Raw genomic sequence first — 12822 nt, 5'->3', positions numbered from 1 at the left:
CATGACCCTGAACTTTAACTGTGAGTCTTCTAGCTCTTCCAGCAATTCCACCCTTCCTGCCTCATTTAAAGTGTTGGTTTTTAGCACCTCTTCCAGTCTTGCAATCTTCCCCTTCAGTTGACTCTGTTGTGATTTCTCCTGCCCTACCCGGTGGGCCACTAAACCACTAAACTGGTCATTATCCCACTTAGCCAGGCTTTGTATGAATCCCATACCACATTTATTGGGGGGGACTCCTTGTTCCAGGAAAAAAACTCCTTGGATTGCTGTAATATCTTATCAACTAATTCAGACTGTGCCAACATCCTTCTATCCATTGTCCATCCCCTTTCCTCCCAGATATTTTTCTGTTTGATTTTTAACAGCAGAGCCGCGTGGTCTGATAGATAGATAGGCAGATGCTCAAACCCGATAACTCTCTCTATCTCCTTTCTTTCCAAGAAGAAGTAATCTAACCTTGAGTAGTGTCTATTTTTTTGTACTATGGGAAGTGTATTCTCTACAATTCCCTTTCAGTCTGCGCAAGGCATCACATAGGTCAAAGTTTACAGCAAACAGGCTCTCATCTTTGGGGAGCTAATCTGTGTCCCGTCAAAGGTTCTGTCTAGCACATTATGTAATAAGACATTAATGTCCCCCCCTAAAATAATAGAATCGTTAAAAAGGAGTAGATGTTCGAAAAGTTCAGATAGTGAGGTAGTATCATCCACAGTAACCTTCATCTCTGCAAATATCCATCATCCTACTGTATCCGCCTTGTACCGGACTAGGCTCAACCCTGAATTTACTTTTAATACTAGAGAAACTCCTTTGGAACAGTGTGCTTGCTCTGTTGCTACTATGGTTGTAGGAGGCTGGACTGGCTTGTAGTGAGTACCAAGGGGTACTTACACCTTGCACCAGGCCCAGGTATCCCTTATTAGTGTAGAGGGGTGTCTAGCAGCTTAGGCTGATAGAAAAGGTAGCTTAGCAGAGCAGCTTAGGCTGAACCAGGAGACGAATGAAGCTCCTACAGTACCACTAGTGTCATATGCACAATATCATAAGAAAACACAATACACAGATATACTAAAAATAAAGGTACTTTGGGCCATATTTATACTTTTTGACGCAAAACTGCGCTAACGCAGTTTTGCGTCAAAAAAATTAGCGCCGGCTAACGCCATTCTGAAGCGCCATGCGGGCGCTGTATTTAATCAATGACGTTAGCCGGCGTTAGCCGCCGGCGCTGCCTGGTGTGCGTGGAAAAAAACGACGTACACCAGGCAGCGCCGGCGTAGGGGGATATGGGGCTTGGGCGTCAAAAAATGGGGCAAGTCAGGTTGAGGCAAATTTTTCGCCTCAACCCGATTTGCGCCATTTTTGTTCACTCCCAACCCCCATAGAAATGACTCCTGTCTTAGCAAAGACAGGAGTCATGCCCCCTTGCCCAATGGCCATGCCCAGGGGACTTATGTCCCCTGGGCATGGTCATTGGGCATAGTGGCATGTAGGGGGGCACAAATCAGGCCCCCCTATGCCACAAAAAAAAAAAAAAAAAAAAACACTTACCTGAACTTACCTTAATGTCCCTGGGATGGGTCCCTCCAGCCTTGGGTGTCCTCCTGGGGTGGGCAAGGGTGACAGGGGGTGTCCCTGGGGGCATGGGAGGGCACCTCTGGGCTCCTTCAGAGCCCACAGGTCCCTTAACGCCTGCCTTTTGCAGGCGCTAAAAAATGGCGCAAAAGCGGCCGTACGTCATTTTTTTGGACCCGCCCACTCCCGGGCGTGAATTTTGCCCGGGAGTGTAAATACGGCGCACATGCCTCGGAGTCAATTTTTTAGACGTGAACGCCTACCTTGCATCTCATTAACGCAAAGTAGGTGTCCACGATAAAAAATGACGCAAACTCCATGGACTTTGGCGCTAGACGCGTCTAACGCCAAAGTATAAATATGGAGTTAGTTTTGCGTCGGAATTGCGTCAAAAAAAACGACGCAATTCCGGCGCAAACGGAGTATAAATATGCCCCTTTATTTTTATGACAATATGCCAAAGTATCTCAGTGAGTACCCTCAGTATGAGGATAGCAAATATACACAAGATATATGTACACAATACCAAAATATGCAGTAATAGCAATAGAAAACAGTGCAAACAATGTATAGTCACAATAGAATGCAATGGGGGCACATAGGGATAGGGGGCAACACAAACCATATACTCTAGAAGTGGAATGCGAACCACGAATGGACCCCAAACCTATGTGACCTCGTAGAGGGTCGCTGGGACTGTAAGAAAACAGTGAGGGTTAGAAAAATAGCCCACCCCAAGACCCTGAAAAGTGGGTGCAAAGTGCACCTAAGTTCCCCAAAGAGCACAGAAGTCGTGATAGGGGAATTCTGCAGGAAAGACCAACACCAGCAATGCAACAATGATGGATTTCCAGACGAGAGTACCTGTGGAACAAAGGGACCAAGTCCAAAAGTCACGATCAAGTCGGGAGTGGGCAGATGCCCAGGAAATGCCAGCTGTGGGTGCAAAGAACTGCCACCGGATGGTAGAAGCTGAGGATTCTGCACGAACGACAAGGGCTAGAAACTTCCCCTTTGGAGGATGGATGTCCCACGTCGTGAAGAGTCGTGCAGAAGTATTTTCCCACAGAAATACCGCAAACAAGCCTTGCTAGCTGCAAGGGTCGCGGTTAGGGTTTTTGGATGCTGCTGTGCCCCAGGAGGGACCAGGATGTCGCCAATTGCGTGAGAAGACAGAGGGGGCGCCCAGCAAGACAAGAAGCCCTCTCAGAAGCAGGCAGCACCCGCAGAAGTGCTGGAACAGGCACTACGAAGTGGAGTGAAATGGTGCTCACCCGGAGTTGCACAAGAGAGTCCCACACCGCCGGAGGACAACTCAGGAGGTCGTGCAATGCAGGTTAGAGTGCCGTGGACCCAGGCTTGGCTGTGCACAAAGGAAATCTTCGTGGAGTGCACAGGAGCCGGAGTAGCTGCAAAACACGCGGTTCCCAGCAATGCAGTCTGGCGTGGGGAGGCAAGGACTGACCTCCACCAAACTGTGGGAGTCACTTGGACAGAGTTGCTGAGTTCAAGGGACCTTGCTCATCGTGCTGAGATGAGACACAGAGGACCGGTGATGCAGTTCTTTGGTGCCTGCGGTTGCAGGGGGAAGATTCCGTCGACCCACGGGAGATTTCTTCGGAGCTTCTAGTGCAGAGAGGAGGCAGACTACCCCCAAAGCATGCACCACCAGGAAAACAGTTGAGAAGGCGGCAGGATCACCGTTACAGTGTCGCAGTAGTCGTCGTTGCTACTTTGTTGCAGTTTTGCAGGCTTCCAGCGCTGTCAGCAGTCGATTCCTTGGCAGAAGGTGAAGAGAGAGATGCAGAGGAACTCTGATGAGCTCTTGCATTCGTTAACTAAAGAATTCCCCAAAGCAGAGACCCTAAATAGCCAGAAAAGGAGGTTTGGCTACTTAGGAGAGAGGATAGGCTAGAAACACCTGAAGGAGCCTATCAGAAGGAGTCTCTGATGTCACCTGCTGGCCCTGGCCACTCAGAGCAGTCCAGTGTGCCAGCAGCACCTCTGTTTCCAAGATGGCAGAGGTCTGGAGCACCCTGGAGGAGCTCTGGGCACCTCCCAGGGGAGGTGCAGGTCAGGGGAGTGGTCACTCCCCTTTCCTTTGTCCAGTTTCGCGCCATAGCACGGCTGGGGGATCCCTGAACCGGTGTAGACTGGCTTATGCAGAGATGGGCACCATCTGTGCCCATCAAAGCATTTCCAGAGGCTGGGGGAGGCTACTCCTCCCCAGCCCTGACACCTTATTCCAAAGGGAGAGGGTGTAACACCCTCTCTCTGAGGAAGTCCTTTGTTCTGCCTTCCTGGGCCAAGCCTGGCTGGACCCCAGGAGGGCAGAAACCTGTCTGAGGGGTTGGCAGCAGCAGCAGCTGCACTGAAACCCCGGGAAAGGCAGTTTGGCAGTACCCGGGTCTGTGCTAGAGACCCGGGGAATCATGGGATTGTCTCCCCAATACCAGGATGGCATTGGTGGGGCAATTCCATGATCTTAGACATGTTACATGGCCATATTCGGAGTTACCATTGTGAAGCTACACATAGGTAGTGACCTATATGTAGTGCACGCCTGTAATGGTGTCCCCGCACTCACAAAGTCCGGAGAATTGGCCCTGAACAATGTGGGGGCACCTTGGCTAGTGCCAGGGTGGCCACACACTAAGTAACTTAGCACCCAACCTTTACCAGGTAAAGGTTAGACATATAGGTGACTTATAAGTTACTTAAGTGCAGTGTAAAATGGCTGTGAAATAACGTGGACGTTATTTCACTCAGGCTGCAGTGGCAGGCCTGTGTAAGAATTGTCAGAGCTCCCTATGGGTGGCAAAATAAATGCTGCAGCCCATAGGGATCTCCTGGAACCCCAATACCCTGGGTACCTCAGTACCATATACTAGGGAATTATAAGGGTGTTCCAGTAAGCCAATGTAAATTGGTAAAATTGGTCACTAGCCTGTTAGTGACAATTTGGAAAGAAATGAGAGAGCATAACCACTGAGGTTCTGATTAGCAGAGCCTCAGTGAGACAGTTAGTCATAACACAGGTAACACAGACAGGGCACACTTATGAGCACTGGGGCCCTGGCTGTCAGGGTCCCAGTAACACATACAACTAAAACAACATATATACAGTGAAATATGGGGGTTACATGCCAGGCAAGATGGTACTTTCCTACAATGGTCTCCACCCACCTTTGCTTCAAAAAAAGCTCCTTGCACTCCTGACGCTAAAGATGTATCTCTTGAAGCATAAGGATCTGAGCGACCCTTTCTTTTAAATAGTGTAGGACTATTCGCCACCTTTTGGCTACTCAAAGCCCATTTACGTTCCAACAAAGTATCACCAAGTTTTCATGATATTTCTCTCACCCAAACTCATTCCTGCTGTTCTAATTCCTGCTGTGCCCTAATCCCATTAATCTGATGGGTGCTTCCATCTGAGTACTGATCAAACTTGAGGAGAAATTTTTTTCTCTTTTTCTCCCACTGCTCCCCACCACAAGTGACCTCACTTGGGAACCCTTCCATCTATCGTTAGGCATTTCCAAAAGCCCATTTCACCCAACCTAATGTAAACCATCACTACCCCTTCACACTTAAGTTGCGCCTGGGTGCCCTTCCCTCTTTATCTGAGAGATAAAATTATCAAAATCTGACAGTTCAGAGAAGTTGTGCATCTTATTTTGCCACATGGCCTTCATAATAGCTGGAAACCTCAATTGTGCCGAATAACCCAACTTCTTTAGATCCTCCAGTCTTTTCCCCATCTCACACTGCCTGTCAGCTGCCTCTCTGGAGATTTTAGATCTGATCCTGAAAGATGCCCCTAATGCTTGCAGTGAGCCTGATTTTGAGCAAGGACCACTGTTTTCGCTTTGACTGAATATGAAAGAAAATTTACCAGGATCTTCGAGGGGCTATTCCGCCCAGGGTGTTTAAAAGGGTCTCTGTTAACTTGCTGAATTTCTCCTTCAAGATTATCCATCCAACTATCTTGCGGAAAAGAGTTCCTGAATAAATTAACTACAAATGTTTTAATGTCCGCCTCTTCCAGTCTCTCTTTTACCCCCCAAATTCTGACATTGTTTCTTCTGGCATTGTTTTCTATTCTTTCAAGTCTTGATTTAAACACCTCACCTCCTGGGCATTTTCTTGTACCTCATTTTGGAGTACCTGAAACCCCTTCATTAGAATTTGCGTGTGCTGGGTTAAATTCTCAATTTTGGCTTCTAAGCTAGAGGAAGTAGCCTGAATCCCCTTTTGGTTTGCCTCTGAAATTGTAAAGTGCTCTTTAATCTCTTGGGATAATTGAGTAAGTGTCTGCTGCACCAGGTCCCACCCACTGGAACCGCTGCTCTGTGTGTTTAAGTCTTCCGCCTCTTGGGGCTTAGGCTGGACCCTACTCTCTCCCATATGAGGCCCCTTTTTGACTAAATCAGGGGCATCCACTGCCAAACCTGCAAATCTGTTATGTGTTGATAGCATTGTTATCACTGGTGGGGCTACAGAGGTAGAGGACTCTATTGAGTCATCTCTCTCAGATTCCATGTCTCTCACTTTGCTGCTGCGATCTTTTATTTTCTTCTGTTTTGCCTTATTCTCTCTAACACAGCCACTTGTGTCCAGTTGAATTTTAAAGTAGGTTTTTAAGGACAGCATTTTTCTCAGAGGATTTTTGTTTAGAGGAACCTTTTCCTCAGTTTGATAACTCTACAACTGATTTCGCCGAGGAGTTTTTGGAATGTGGGGCCTTCACTATGGAGTTCTTCGTCTGAGGTTTAATCGCTCTAGCAGGGGCCCTTATTTTCATTTGTCCTAGGCCAGTCCTGTCTTTCCCACCACCTTGTTGTGAGATACGAGGCTTAAAAGACCTTAAAGAATATTTCTCAATGCAGCACTGCTTTTTATAAGGGCTTTTTTCATACTTTGAACCCCAGAGTCAGCCCCAGACCCCTGAATCCACTAGGCGTTGATCCACATACTCCATTAACTGAGGTAGCTGCATGCTCACTTTGTCAGCCACTTCCTTCTGCCTTAACTCCTCACCTCTGTTGCAGCACTAATCACTCCTTTGTGCTAAAAGCTCTGACTTTTGCTGACTCTGCTACTGCCTCCCTGTCGTGACCTCCATTGTGAAGCGCGCTGCTCTCGGAGTGCTTCAGCAGCCACAACCTAGCAGAGTATGTCTGTGGCCACCATCTGTAAAATATCATCAGTAAGAGAGGAGGGGGGGGGGGCCTGCACCGCTCACCGCATGAGACTCTGCCTCTTTTACTTACTGCCTCATGAGTCCCTTCTACAATGTTATACCATATTCACAGGACCGGTAATTACATGGTATCAATGGGCCTGCAGCACTTATTGTTCCATCTTAAAACATGCAGACCTGACACTGCAGCCTAAATGTAGTTTTAAGCTGCCATGCCAATTCGGCAATATAATCCCCCTGTCAAGCCCTGAATTCCGCTTCTATTAAATATAGGTCACCCTGGTATCCCCAATATAGCTCATAGGGCCTGGCGACTTGTAATTGAAAGGTTGGACATCTATTTTTAAGTTTTTCCTGTTCTGGTAGTGAACAACTCCTAAATCTGTTTTTCACTACACCCTCCCGTAGTTTAACAATGGAGATTCCTTACTACACTTAATACACTGTAATTACCTATTGACAGGAGGCAGCTTTGTCATGTTTTGGGTCTTTTTGTTGACATATTTCTGCCCATAGACCCTGTGTGCCTGCTGCCTGTCTTTTATCACATGACTAGGTGTAACTAACAGACTATGTGAAGTCCTCCCAGACAGTCACAAATTAGGGGGATTGGGTGTGCCCGAATGGGCCTTCTGCTGGCAGGATAGAGGGCAGAGCTGAGCACAGTTCCACTTGCAACTAAATAGGGGGTGCTCTGCATTCACACAAAGGACCTATCACCTCCACACTATCACTGTAGCCAGTTTGGAGCCAGGGCAGTGGAGTCAGGAAATTCCATACACTTAAAAGCCAGTTTAGAAGCTTCTCTCACCTTCCAGAACTAGGGCACGAGGGCAAAAAATAGGACCTCAGACAGCAACACTTCGATTTATTCCTAGATCTGAGGAATGACTTTCCTAGGACTACTTGCTGCTGTGTATGCTGCATGACTACTTTGCGGGAGGACTGTTTTGCTGTCTGGAGCCTGCCACGAACCCTCAGAACCCAGCCTCGCTATTGGGCTCTGCATTTTCACCTGTTCCCAGGACTACCAGAGTGACTCAAAGGTTTAGCTAGCTGGCCTTCTGCTCAGAGCCAAAAGGATAAAAAAGACTCCTACCACCTTGAACCTGCACCATGACCCAGCCTGATTGAGAACTGAACCCCCAAGTCATGACCCGCCAGTCCTAGGCCCTTGTTGTGGTGCTAAAGCTGCCCAGGTGGCCAAATCCCAAAACTAGGGACTTAGACAATGTTTGACCATAAACTGCTCTAAGAACCGATTGAAGGCTGGGACCAATCTGCTTGTCTATCAGCCCAAGGTGCATCGCAGTTCGGCCTGGAAACTGGAGCTAAAAATGAAGTTGTTATCCTTATCTGGTTTCATGGGAGCAGCACAAACGCAAACCGAATCTAGGATAGACAACTGGTATTCTCATTGAAGCAACACAGGAATGTGCTGACAAAAAGAAAGCAATGTTTGGAAGCAGAAAAAGACAAAGTGGTATTCTAGAGTCTAGCATGTTGCTTCATCTTTTAGAAATGAAAGTACATTTTTAAAATCCTCAACCTTCCTTTTACAGTTTCAATTTTCAAATCTTTTGTTATTGAGATAAATAAAATATTTGATAATGTGTGCATTTATTTGAATAATTCCAACTTCTTCCACACTTACAAGAAAGGAATGGCATTTGAAAGGCAGCGCACAATTCTTTTATTCATCTGACCGAGAAAAACACCTCATCAATGCGTTTTGGCGTCAAAATGCATTGGTCACGAGACCAAGGCTCTTAGGAGCGAAAACGCGTTGAAGGGGTGCTTTTCTTTATTGGCTGAATAAAATAAGCGTGCATTGCCTTTCGTGTGCCGTTCCTTTCTTGGAAGTGAGAAAGAGGTTGGAATTTCTCAGGCATTGAAAGCGATAACGCAAGATATATGGCACCACTGGCGTTCAGGTCAATCACCGACAACCGCAATACCTGCTTTATTTGAATAATTCTGTATTTTTGTGTATTGCTTTTACATTAAAACTGTAGAAATTGCTTAGGTGGGGGTCCTCACCTCTGGTAATGATTCAGCTGTCGTCCCTAGAAGTCAAAAGCTTAATACCCGCTGGCTTAAATGATTAAGGGGGTTATTCCAACTTTGGAGGAGGTGGTAATCCGTCCCAAATGTGACGGATTTACCACCAGCCGTATTCCGAGTTCCATAGGATATAATGGACTCGTAATACGGCTGGTGGTATATCCGTCACTTTACCGTCACTTTTGGGACGGATTACCACTTCCTCCAAAGTTGGAATAACCCCCTAAATGTCTCAAAAGTTTAAAAATGCATTTTTCACAATGTACAATTTGTATGTTACCTACACTTACAAAAGAGGGCACCATGGGGCTCGACAATAGAAATAACGAAAGGTAGCAGCAGGTGAACAAAACAATTTGGTTATTTAGTGATAAATTGTAAATTAGGTAAGACGTTGACCAATTGTTATTATGATAACTATGTTGTAGAATGGTCTAAAATCAGGTTGTGTCCCACTTGGCTTTCTCGGAGTGCAGCCCTGGATAAGATAATGCAAAGTATCCCATTGTTCATGCTCCAGCATTCCATTAAAGCCCTCGTTTTTCTCCTTTCAGCACACCCAATCCACCACTGTTTAATCAGCATGTGAATCTTAGAAACCTAAATAGTATTTGAGTGATCAGCATTTCATCTATGCCAATTGTCATTCTTTCCTCATCAAACCCAAAACTGTGTGCCAAACTTGCAGACTGGTATCATTTATCATTAAGCAGAGCAGAGCATGTATAATGAATGTGCATATGGGCTTGATTAGCTTCTGCTGCTGCAGTTGTCTGATTTCTTTTCTGAGTGATATTTGTTTTTTATAAGATTTTCATCAAGGAATAGTTCTATGCAGACCTATGGAAAACATCAAGATATATGGACATTGTGGCACAAGGATGAGGTTGATCAACAGGCACAGTGAATCACAGTGCCTGTGTAGTAATAGTTAAGGGCATTTGGGCTATTGATCTCTGGGAATGCCATTTGTTACACAGAAATACTGAATGTACAAAATCAGGTACTGCTGTTCTTAAGATGTATCTTCATTGTGTGGCACACTTGTATTGGCTATCTCTTGAGTAGGTTAATCACAGATACTATCAAGTGTTAAAACAGTAATAATGAGAAGGAGGAGGAAAACTAGGGGAGGAGGAGTCTACAAATAATGACACTGAGAAAAATCAAAATAATAATCATTTTACTTTTGCCTAACTTATTTCTTCTCCTGTTATTCACTGTTGAAGAATAAAGGCTGATACACTACTGACAGAACCACACTGTAAATTTCACGGTACACAGATCCAGCCAAACACTTAAACTACTTCCAAAATAAATTTGTAGGGGGGCCTCATCATCTGACGCCAACTGCTGTTCTTCTGAGCCTAGACAATTGCCTTTAGGAACCTTGTTGGTAGGATTGTTCTGAATTCTTGACATTTATGAAACAAGGAATTGTGGGATTAGGTCAACATGAGAGTTCATATACTTTATTGATAAACCTAATCTCACAATGGTATTCAAGAATTACAGTGGAGTAACATATACAGGAAGGTGCCCAGGTTATCTACAGAAACTATTCCTTTGCTTAACTCCTTATGTGCGGGTGTCAGCCAACAGCCTATATCTACAAACCCTTCCCGGTGCATCTGTTGGCATTGGCCGACACTGGTGAGGTCTGAACAGGATACTCCTGTGCAAGCATGGGAGGATCCCTTTTTTTAAAAAAAAGACTGTGTAAGATGCAAAATCTCCTCCCTCCCCAGCCTCACACGTCCTTATCCTTGACATCACAGTTTCCCCACTGAAGCAGATTGGAGGAGCAAGTAAGCTTGCTTTCCCACTCTGGTAAAAGAAATAGCTAAAAAAGCCTCTCCTGTTTCAGGGAGTCCTCGTTTGAACTAGGAGAGTTATTTATTTCAAACAAGGCCTTTTTGAAATGGTTTCCTGGGTGTGGATCATAGCAGCACTTCTAGGAACCCCCCACTAGGCTCCAAAGAATAGCAGTGAGTGTCAGACCTCGAGGCATCAGCTGGCCCCCACCCTGGAGGAATCATGTATGTATATATTTTTTAGAAATAAATTTAAAATAAAAAATAGTGAAATTTTTTTTATTATTATTATATGAAACTGTCAGGGGGGTCGGCACTCTTGGGTGGGGGCCGACCCCTGTGGGAGTCCAGTTTTTTTTTTGAAATATGTGGTTCTTCTGGGGGGTGTGATTGGCCCTCTAGGAGAGACACACATTTTCAAAAAAAGGTAAAGTAATGTAGGTAGAGGGTTGGTCACCACTTACCACTTTGGGGGACTGGATAAATAGATAGATAGATAGATAGATAGATAGATAGATAGATAGATAGATAGATAGATAGATAGATAGATAGATAGATAGATAGATAGATAGATAGATAGATTTAAATGTGTGTTTTCCCATGCAGGCAGATTTTGTCACCCTTGGGAAAACACCTATTTTTAACACAAATATATAGTGCATATGCCACATGTCTGCCATCTGCAGAGTATCTATAGAACAACTTGCCACCTTGGGATCTGTTTCAGTGTCTTGTTTTAAGTTTTTTTATAAATACTTGTTCTCTTTCTGAGCACTGCATCATCTGTACTAATTTGGATAGATAAGATAAGAACATGCATATTGTCCTTATCCTAAAGATGTGAAAACAATCAGCATGCAAGATATTGTGTCCTGTATCCTTTTTCAATAAGATTGGGTATGATAAAAGTTAGTAATTGAGTTTTCACACTTTCAAAGCAAAAGTAGAATTGTTGGTGCATGATTACCACAGGACATTAATTTTATTTATTACTTTAGGGAACTTCAGCAGTATTCCCCAGCATGTTTGCCTTAATTTCAATGGTTGATATGGTGACTCAGTTCAGGGAAATGATGCCTTGAAGGCATACTCCACCACCGCCAACTTGCATTCACAAACTGAAAGGAGTTGGATTTACCATGGTGAGTGCACTAAAGATGCATGTAAGACATGTCTTCCTGAGCCTCAAGTGGCTGCAATGGGAGATATTAGTAAAGGTTGACTAGGCAGAGTTGGGTAATGTTCAGAATGAAAGTGTTTACTTGAGGTGGTAAAAATGTAGTTAAACTGGTTTTTCATTTGTGAAAGTTGTGGATGTACCAGCTTTCAACATGTCTTGACATAAATGGGAATTCAATCCTGTGGCATATGGGTTTGATATGCCTTCGCATGGCGGCAGAATGTTGATATGAGTGCACTGATCTGTTGGATGTATGAAAGTCTTGTCTGTGGTGCATGAATAGTGTGTGAATGGACCATAAAGCGGTTGGTGACTTGACATGGTTTTATGACTCCTTGGTTTAAATATATAAAAGATATGTGCCATTAAATTAAAATGGAGGAGGTGTGGAGAGCTCCCCGTGGCCTAACAAAGGAAGTGACACAACGCATTAAGCAATACTACTGGGAGATGGTTCTGGTGCAGATATGGTCTAGCCAGGGACAAGGTAGCAGGACAGTTCAATTTCTAAATCACAAATGTTCACCGAAATTCAAAACCTATATGAACAATGTACAACCAGCTTACATTAAAAGCCTTTATATCAAATTTAGACAGGGGACCCTGCCACTGGAATCTTTTACCTCTGGGCATAAGGCCGATTGTACTCTGGGCTTTTGTCAATTTTGTCCAATGGAACTTGAGACCTTGGCCCACTTTGTTTTTTTCTGCCCAAGATACTTAACTCCTAGGAGAAAGTTGATTATTCTGCTATGCAGACTCCTTGGAATACGGAACCATAGGGAATATCTCTGTATATTGATAAGCGACACAAGTGATAAGCTAGTGTTCGCAGTAGTGAGGTATCCTCAATGTGCTTGGGCAGCAAGATCCAGAGAGTTTACATCTGATTGGCTAGCAACCCCGTAAAGATGTCCGGTTAGACCATTGATTTGTTAGGATGTCACAAACTGATAGGTTATTAACTGTGTGACATCACAGAATGA

This window comes from Pleurodeles waltl, chromosome 11, assembly GCF_031143425.1.
Source record: "Pleurodeles waltl isolate 20211129_DDA chromosome 11, aPleWal1.hap1.20221129, whole genome shotgun sequence".
Taxonomy (NCBI): Eukaryota; Metazoa; Chordata; class Amphibia; order Caudata; family Salamandridae; genus Pleurodeles; species Pleurodeles waltl.
This window is presented reverse-complemented; position numbering follows the sequence as displayed.